Raw genomic sequence first — 7,500 nt, 5'->3', positions numbered from 1 at the left:
CTTTTCTTCACTTTCAGAAACATTTGCTCGGTGAGCTTTAGACGTGTTACTGAAGTATTCAAGCGTTGGTGGTTCAGTGGTAGAATTCTCGCCTCCCAAGCGGGAGACCGGGGTCTAATTTCTGACCAATGCAGTGTGCCTCTTTTTATCATTTGCCAGGAACTTCTGCTCATTTCCGGTCCTCACTTTCTAAAACTTTGAACTTTGGTTGCTTTTCTTTGCCTTCCCATCCTCTGGGGCCTTCCCTGCTCCTTATCCTCTAGGGCAGTGATCCCCAACTCAAGTCCTCAAGAGCCAGCAACAGTGCATGCTTTCACAGTTTCCTTCGTATAGCACAGGAGATGGAATTATTATCATCTGGAAGATAATTAAATTATCACCTGGGCAATCATGGGAAAGCCGAGAAACATACACTGTTTTGGCAAACACTGCTCTTGGGTTATGAAGCTTCTTTTGTTTCGGAGTAGAAGGGGGAACGTGGCATAGGGGTGGCTTGGTTGACGGTGGTTAGCGCATGCTAAAGGGAAAAGCCATAAGCAGTCGCCCAACGTGGGGCTCGAACCCACGACCCTGAGATTAAGAGTCTCATGCTCTACCGACTGAGCTAGCCGGGCTTCTGGGCCACACTGACTCAGCAGAGCAATACGTGGCATGGCAAGGTCAGGGGGAAGGGGCCTGTCAGACCCTGGATCCAGGCTCGTTGGGTAGCAGACAAGCTGACGAAGCATCCAAGCATTGGTGGTTCAGTGGTAGAATTCTTGCCTGCCACGCGGGAGGCCCGGGTTCGATTCCCGGCCAATGCAGGACTGCTCTTTTCATCGGTTGGCAGAAATTTCAGCGCAACTCTTTTCTTCACTTTCTGAAACATTTGCTCGGTGAGCTTTAGACGTGTTACTGAAGTATTCAAGCGTTGGCGGTTCAGTGGTAGAATTCTCGCCTCCCAAGCGGGAGGCTGGGGTCTGATTTCTGACCAATGCAGTGTGCCTCTTTTTATCATTTGCCAGGAACTTCTGCTCATTTCCGGTCCTCACTTTCTAAAACTTTGAACTTTGGTTGCTTTTCTTTGCCTTCCAATCCTCTGGGGCCTTTCCAGCTCCTTATCCTCTAGGGCAGTGATCCCCAACTCCAGTCCTCAAGAGCCAGCAACAGTGCATGCTTTCACAGTTTCCTTCGTATAGCACAGGAGATGGAATTATCATCATCTGGAAGATAATTAAATTATCACCTGGGCAATAATGGGACAGCCGAGAAACATACACTGTTTTGGCAAACACTGCTCTTGGGTTATGAAGCTTCTTTTGTTTCGGAGTAGAAGGGGGGAACGTGGCATAGGGGTGGCTTGGTTGACGGTGGTTAGCGCATGCTAAAGGGAAAAGCCATAAGCAGTCGCCCAACGTGGGGCTCGAACCCACGACCCTGAGATTAAGAGTCTCATGCTCTGCCGACTGAGCTAGCCGGGCTTCTGGGCCACACCGACTCAGCAGAGCTATACGTGGCATGGCAAGGTCAGGGGGAAGGGGCCTGTCAGACCCTGGATCCAGGCTCGTTGGGTAGCAGACAAGCTGACGAAGCATCCAAGCATTGGTGGTTCAGTGGTAGAATTCTCGCCTGCCACGCGGGAGGCCTGGGTTCGATTCCCGGCCAATGCAGGACTGCTCTTTTCATCGGTTGGCAGAAATTTCAGCGCAACTCTTTTCTTCACTTTCTGAAACATTTGCTCGGTGAGCTTTAGACGTGTTACTGAAGTATTCAAGCGTTGGCGGTTCAGTGGTAGAATTCTCGCCTCCCAAGCGGGAGGCTGGGGTCTGATTTCTGACCAATGCAGTGTGCCTCTTTTTATCATTTGCCAGGAACTTCTGCTCATTTCCGGTCCTCACTTTCTAAAACTTTGAACTTTGGTTGCTTTTCTTTGCCTTCCCATCCTCTGGGGCCTTTCCAGCTCCTTATCCTCTAGGGCAGTGATCCCCAACTCAAGTCCTCAAGAGCCAGCAACAGTGCATGCTTTCACAGTTTCCTTCGTATAGCACAGGAGATGGAATTATTATCATCTGGAAGATAATTAAATTATCACCTGGGCAATCATGGGAAAGCCGAGAAACATACACTGTTTTGGCAAACACTGCTCTTGGGTTATGAAGCTTCTTTTGTTTCGGAGTAGAAGGGGGAACGTGGCATAGGGGTGGCTTGGTTGACGGTGGTTAGCGCATGCTAAAGGGAAAAGCCATAAGCAGTCGCCCAACGTGGGGCTCGAAGCCACGACCCTGAGATTAAGAGTCTCATGCTTTACCGACTGAGCTAGCCGGGCTTCTGGGCCACACTGACTCAGCAGAGCAATACGTGGCATGGCAAGGTCAGGGGGAAGGGGCCTGTCAGACCCTGGATCCAGGCTCGTTGGGTAGCAGACAAGCTGTCGAAACATCCAAGCATTGGTGGTTCAGTGGTAGAATTCTCGCCTGCCACGCGGGAGTCCCGGGTTCGATTCCCGGCCAATGCAGGACTGCTCTTTTCATCGTTTGACAGAAATTGCAGCGCAACTCTTTTCTTCACTTTCAGAAACATTTGCTCGGTGAGCTTTAGACGTGTTACTGAAGTATTCAAGCGTTGGTGGTTCAGTGGTAGAATTCTCGCCTCCCAAGCGGGAGACCGGGGTCTAATTTCTGACCAATGCAGTGTGCCTCTTTTTATCATTTGCCAGGAACTTCTGCTCATTTCCGGTCCTCACTTTCTAAAACTTTGAACTTTGGTTGCTTTTCTTTGCCTTCCCATCCTCTGGGGCCTTCCCTGCTCCTTATCCTCTAGGGCAGTGATCCCCAACTCAAGTCCTCAAGAGCCAGCAACAGTGCATGCTTTCACAGTTTCCTTCGTATAGCACAGGAGATGGAATTATTATCATCTGGAAGATAATTAAATTATCACCTGGGCAATCATGGGAAAGCCGAGAAACATACACTGTTTTGGCAAACACTGCTCTTGGGTTATGAAGCTTCTTTTGTTTCGGAGTAGAAGGGGGAACGTGGCATAGGGGTGGCTTGGTTGACGGTGGTTAGCGCATGCTAAAGGGAAAAGCCATAAGCAGTCGCCCAACGTGGGGCTCGAACCCACGACCCTAAGATTAAGAGTCTCATGCTCTACCGACTGAGCTAGCCGGGCTTCTGGGCCACACTGACTCAGCAGAGCAATACGTGGCATGGCAAGGTCAGGGGGAAGGGGCCTGTCAGACCCTGGATCCAGGCTCGTTGGGTAGCAGACAAGCTGTCGAAACATCCAAGCATTGGTGGTTCAGTGGTAGAATTCTCGCCTGCCACGCGGGAGGCCCGGGTTCGATTCCCGGCCAATGCAGGACTGCTCTTTTCATCGTTTGACAGAAATTGCAGCGCAACTCTTTTCTTCACTTTCAGAAACATTTGCTCGGTGAGCTTTAGACGTGTTACTGAAGTATTCAAGCGTTGGCGGTTCAGTGGTAGAATTCTCGCCTCCCAAGCGGGAGGCTGGGGTCTGATTTCTGACCAATGCAGTGTGCCTCTTTTTATCATTTGCCAGGAACTTCTGCTCATTTCCGGTCCTCACTTTCTAAAACTTTGAACTTTGGTTGCTTTTCTTTGCCTTCCCATCCTCTGGGGCCTTCCCTGCTCCTTATCCTCTAGGGCAGTGATCCCCAACTCAAGTCCTCAAGAGCCAGCAACAGTGCATGCTTTCACAGTTTCCTTCGTATAGCACAGGAGATGGAATTATTATCATCTGGAAGATAATTAAATTATCACCTGGGCAATCATGGGAAAGCCGAGAAACATACACTGTTTTGGCAAACACTGCTCTTGGGTTATGAAGCTTCTTTTGTTTCGGAGTAGAAGGGGGAACGTGGCATAGGGGTGGCTTGGTTGACGGTGGTTAGCGCATGCTAAAGGGAAAAGCCATAAGCAGTCGCCCAACGTGGGGCTCGAACCCACGACCCTGAGATTAAGAGTCTCATGCTCTACCGACTGAGCTAGCCGGGCTTCTGGGCCACACTGACTCAGCAGAGCAATACGTGGCATGGCAAGGTCAGGGGGAAGGGGCCTGTCAGACCCTGGATCCAGGCTCGTTGGGTAGCAGACAAGCTGTCGAAACATCCAAGCATTGGTGGTTCAGTGGTAGAATTCTCGCCTGCCACGCGGGAGGCCCGGGTTCGATTCCCGGCCAATGCAGGACTGCTCTTTTCATCGTTTGACAGAAATTGCAGCGCAACTCTTTTCTTCACTTTCAGAAACATTTGCTCGGTGAGCTTTAGACGTGTTACTGAAGTATTCAAGCGTTGGTGGTTCAGTGGTAGAATTCTCGCCTCCCAAGCGGGAGACCGGGGTCTAATTTCTGACCAATGCAGTGTGCCTCTTTTTATCATTTGCCAGGAACTTCTGCTCATTTCCGGTCCTCACTTTCTAAAACTTTGAACTTTGGTTGCTTTTCTTTGCCTTCCCATCCTCTGGGGCCTTCCCTGCTCCTTATCCTCTAGGGCAGTGATCCCCAACTCCAGTCCTCAAGAGCCAGCAACAGTGCATGCTTTCACAGTTTCCTTCGTATAGCACAGGAGATGGAATTATCATCATCTGGAAGATAATTAAATTATCACCTGGGCAATAATGGGACAGCCGAGAAACATACACTGTTTTGGCAAACACTGCTCTTGGGTTATGAAGCTTCTTTTGTTTCGGAGTAGAAGGGGGGAACGTGGCATAGGGGTGGCTTGGTTGACGGTGGTTAGCGCATGCTAAAGGGAAAAGCCATAAGCAGTCGCCCAACGTGGGGCTCGAACCCACGACCCTGAGATTAAGAGTCTCATGCTCTACCGACTGAGCTAGCCGGGCTTCTGGGCCACACCGACTCAGCAGAGCTATACGTGGCATGGCAAGGTCAGGGGGAAGGGGCCTGTCAGACCCTGGATCCAGGCTCGTTGGGTAGCAGACAAGCTGACGAAGCATCCAAGCATTGGTGGTTCAGTGGTAGAATTCTTGCCTGCCACGCGGGAGGCCCGGGTTCGATTCCCGGCCAATGCAGGACTGCTCTTTTCATCGGTTGGCAGAAATTTCAGCGCAACTCTTTTCTTCACTTTCTGAAACATTTGCTCGGTGAGCTTTAGACGTGTTACTGAAGTATTCAAGCGTTGGCGGTTCAGTGGTAGAATTCTCGCCTCCCAAGTGGGAGGCTGGGGTCTGATTTCTGACCAATGCAGTGTGCCTCTTTTTATCATTTGCCAGGAACTTCTGCTCATTTCCGGTCCTCACTTTCTAAAACTTTGAACTTTGGTTGCTTTTCTTTGCCTTCCAATCCTCTGGGGCCTTTCCAGCTCCTTATCCTCTAGGGCAGTGATCCCCAACTCCAGTCCTCAAGAGCCAGCAACAGTGCATGCTTTCACAGTTTCCTTCGTATAGCACAGGAGATGGAATTATCATCATCTGGAAGATAATTAAATTATCACCTGGGCAATAATGGGACAGCCGAGAAACATACACTGTTTTGGCAAACACTGCTCTTGGGTTATGAAGCTTCTTTTGTTTCGGAGTAGAAGGGGGGAACGTGGCATAGGGGTGGCTTGGTTGACGGTGGTTAGCGCATGCTAAAGGGAAAAGCCATAAGCAGTCGCCCAACGTGGGGCTCGAACCCACGACCCTGAGATTAAGAGTCTCATGCTCTACCGCCTGAGCTAGCCGGGCTTCTGGGCCACACCGACTCAGCAGAGCTATACGTGGCATGGCAAGGTCAGGGGGAAGGGGCCTGTCAGACCCTGGATCCAGGCTCGTTGGGTAGCAGACAAGCTGACGAAGCATCCAAGCATTGGTGGTTCAGTGGTAGAATTCTCGCCTGCCACGCGGGAGGCCCGGGTTCGATTCCCGGCCAATGCAGGACTGCTCTTTTCATCGGTTGGCAGAAATTTCAGCGCAACTCTTTTCTTCACTTTCTGAAACATTTGCTCGGTGAGCTTTAGACGTGTTACTGAAGTATTCAAGCGTTGGCGGTTCAGTGGTAGAATTCTCGCCTCCCAAGCGGGAGGCTGGGGTCTGATTTCTGACCAATGCAGTGTGCCTCTTTTTATCATTTGCCAGGAACTTCTGCTCATTTCCGGTCCTCACTTTCTAAAACTTTGAACTTTGGTTGCTTTTCTTTGCCTTCCCATCCTCTGGGGCCTTTCCAGCTCCTTATCCTCTAGGGCAGTGATCCCCAACTCCAGTCCTCAAGAGCCAGCAACAGTGCATGCTTTCACAGTTTCCTTCGTATAGCACAGGAGATGGAATTATCATCATCTGGAAGATAATTAAATTATCACCTGGGCAATAATGGGACAGCCGAGAAACATACACTGTTTTGGCAAACACTGCTCTTGGGTTATGAAGCTTCTTTTGTTTCGGAGTAGAAGGGGGGAACGTGGCATAGGGGTGGCTTGGTTGACGGTGGTTAGCGCATGCTAAAGGGAAAAGCCATAAGCAGTCGCCCAACGTGGGGCTCGAACCCACGACCCTGAGATTAAGAGTCTCATGCTCTGCCGACTGAGCTAGCCGGGCTTCTGGGCCACACCGACTCAGCAGAGCTATACGTGGCATGGCAAGGTCAGGGGGAAGGGGCCTGTCAGACCCTGGATCCAGGCTCGTTGGGTAGCAGACAAGCTGTCGAAACATCCAAGCATTGGTGGTTCAGTGGTAGAATTCTCGCCTGCCACGCGGGAGGCCCGGGTTCGATTCCCGGCCAATGCAGGACTGCTCTTTTCATCGGTTGGCAGAAATTTCAGCGCAACTCTTTTCTTCACTTTCTGAAACATTTGCTCGGTGAGCTTTAGACGTGTTACTGAAGTATTCAAGCGTTGGCGGTTCAGTGGTAGAATTCTCGCCTCCCAAGCGGGAGGCTGGGGTCTGATTTCTGACCAATGCAGTGTGCCTCTTTTTATCATTTGCCAGGAACTTCTGCTCATTTCCGGTCCTCACTTTCTAAAACTTTGAACTTTGGTTGCTTTTCTTTGCCTTTCAATCCTCTGGGGCCTTTCCAGCTCCTTATCCTCTAGGGCAGTGATCCCCAACTCCAGTCCTCAAGAGCCAGCAACAGTGCATGCTTTCACAGTTTCCTTCGTATAGCACAGGAGATGGAATTATCATCATCTGGAAGATAATTAAATTATCACCTGGGCAATAATGGGACAGCCGAGAAACATACACTGTTTTGGCAAACACTGCTCTTGGGTTATGAAGCTTCTTTTGTTTCGGAGTAGAAGGGGGGAACGTGGCATAGGGGTGGCTTGGTTGACGGTGGTTAGCGCATGCTAAAGGGAAAAGCCATAAGCAGTCGCCCAACGTGGGGCTCGAACCCACGACCCTGAGATTAAGAGTCTCATGCTCTGCCGACTGAGCTAGCCGGGCTTCTGGGCCACACCGACTCAGCAGAGCTATACGTGGCATGGCAAGGTCAGGGGGAAGGGGCCTGTCAGACCCTGGATCCAGGCTCGTTGGGTAGCAGTCAAGCTGACGAAGCATCCAAGCA

The 7,500-nt window shown here is 50.7% G+C and overlaps 17 non-coding genes across 17 annotated transcripts in view; 9 read left to right on the top strand and 8 right to left on the bottom strand.

Annotated features, from left to right (window-relative positions):
• Window positions 1–541: 541 nt before the first annotated feature.
• On the bottom strand, window positions 542–614 carry TRNAK-CUU (transfer RNA lysine (anticodon CUU)). Its single transcript has one exon. It is a non-coding gene; the product is annotated as a tRNA-Lys (tRNA).
• A 118-nt stretch (window positions 615–732) lies between these two features.
• TRNAG-GCC (transfer RNA glycine (anticodon GCC)) lies at window positions 733–803 on the top strand. The gene has a single exon. It is a non-coding gene; the product is annotated as a tRNA-Gly (tRNA).
• A 584-nt stretch (window positions 804–1,387) lies between these two features.
• TRNAK-CUU (transfer RNA lysine (anticodon CUU)) lies at window positions 1,388–1,460 on the bottom strand. Its single transcript has one exon. It is a non-coding gene; the product is annotated as a tRNA-Lys (tRNA).
• A 118-nt stretch (window positions 1,461–1,578) lies between these two features.
• On the top strand, window positions 1,579–1,649 carry TRNAG-GCC (transfer RNA glycine (anticodon GCC)). The gene has a single exon. It is a non-coding gene; the product is annotated as a tRNA-Gly (tRNA).
• A 774-nt stretch (window positions 1,650–2,423) lies between these two features.
• TRNAG-GCC (transfer RNA glycine (anticodon GCC)) lies at window positions 2,424–2,494 on the top strand. The gene has a single exon. It is a non-coding gene; the product is annotated as a tRNA-Gly (tRNA).
• Window positions 2,495–3,077: 583 nt separating this feature from the next.
• TRNAK-CUU (transfer RNA lysine (anticodon CUU)) lies at window positions 3,078–3,150 on the bottom strand. Its single transcript has one exon. It is a non-coding gene; the product is annotated as a tRNA-Lys (tRNA).
• A 118-nt stretch (window positions 3,151–3,268) lies between these two features.
• Window positions 3,269–3,339, top strand: TRNAG-GCC (transfer RNA glycine (anticodon GCC)). Its single transcript has one exon. It is a non-coding gene; the product is annotated as a tRNA-Gly (tRNA).
• Window positions 3,340–3,922: 583 nt separating this feature from the next.
• Window positions 3,923–3,995, bottom strand: TRNAK-CUU (transfer RNA lysine (anticodon CUU)). The gene has a single exon. It is a non-coding gene; the product is annotated as a tRNA-Lys (tRNA).
• A 118-nt stretch (window positions 3,996–4,113) lies between these two features.
• Window positions 4,114–4,184, top strand: TRNAG-GCC (transfer RNA glycine (anticodon GCC)). Its single transcript has one exon. It is a non-coding gene; the product is annotated as a tRNA-Gly (tRNA).
• A 584-nt stretch (window positions 4,185–4,768) lies between these two features.
• Window positions 4,769–4,841, bottom strand: TRNAK-CUU (transfer RNA lysine (anticodon CUU)). The gene has a single exon. It is a non-coding gene; the product is annotated as a tRNA-Lys (tRNA).
• Window positions 4,842–4,959: 118 nt separating this feature from the next.
• TRNAG-GCC (transfer RNA glycine (anticodon GCC)) lies at window positions 4,960–5,030 on the top strand. The gene has a single exon. It is a non-coding gene; the product is annotated as a tRNA-Gly (tRNA).
• Window positions 5,031–5,614: 584 nt separating this feature from the next.
• TRNAK-CUU (transfer RNA lysine (anticodon CUU)) lies at window positions 5,615–5,687 on the bottom strand. Its single transcript has one exon. It is a non-coding gene; the product is annotated as a tRNA-Lys (tRNA).
• Window positions 5,688–5,805: 118 nt separating this feature from the next.
• On the top strand, window positions 5,806–5,876 carry TRNAG-GCC (transfer RNA glycine (anticodon GCC)). The gene has a single exon. It is a non-coding gene; the product is annotated as a tRNA-Gly (tRNA).
• A 584-nt stretch (window positions 5,877–6,460) lies between these two features.
• Window positions 6,461–6,533, bottom strand: TRNAK-CUU (transfer RNA lysine (anticodon CUU)). The gene has a single exon. It is a non-coding gene; the product is annotated as a tRNA-Lys (tRNA).
• A 118-nt stretch (window positions 6,534–6,651) lies between these two features.
• TRNAG-GCC (transfer RNA glycine (anticodon GCC)) lies at window positions 6,652–6,722 on the top strand. The gene has a single exon. It is a non-coding gene; the product is annotated as a tRNA-Gly (tRNA).
• A 584-nt stretch (window positions 6,723–7,306) lies between these two features.
• Window positions 7,307–7,379, bottom strand: TRNAK-CUU (transfer RNA lysine (anticodon CUU)). The gene has a single exon. It is a non-coding gene; the product is annotated as a tRNA-Lys (tRNA).
• Window positions 7,380–7,497: 118 nt separating this feature from the next.
• TRNAG-GCC (transfer RNA glycine (anticodon GCC)) overlaps window positions 7,498–7,500 on the top strand; it is a 71-nt gene continuing 68 nt past the window's right edge. Inside the window, exon 1 of the tRNA in view lies at window positions 7,498–7,500. This exon is cut by the window's right edge and continues 68 nt beyond it. This is a non-coding gene — a tRNA (tRNA-Gly).

Source organism: Anomaloglossus baeobatrachus, chromosome 5 (assembly GCF_048569485.1).
Source record: "Anomaloglossus baeobatrachus isolate aAnoBae1 chromosome 5, aAnoBae1.hap1, whole genome shotgun sequence".
In the NCBI taxonomy this organism is placed as follows: domain Eukaryota; kingdom Metazoa; phylum Chordata; class Amphibia; order Anura; family Aromobatidae; genus Anomaloglossus; species Anomaloglossus baeobatrachus.
Note: the sequence above shows the minus strand (reverse complement) of the source record. Positions and strands in the feature narration are given on the sequence as shown.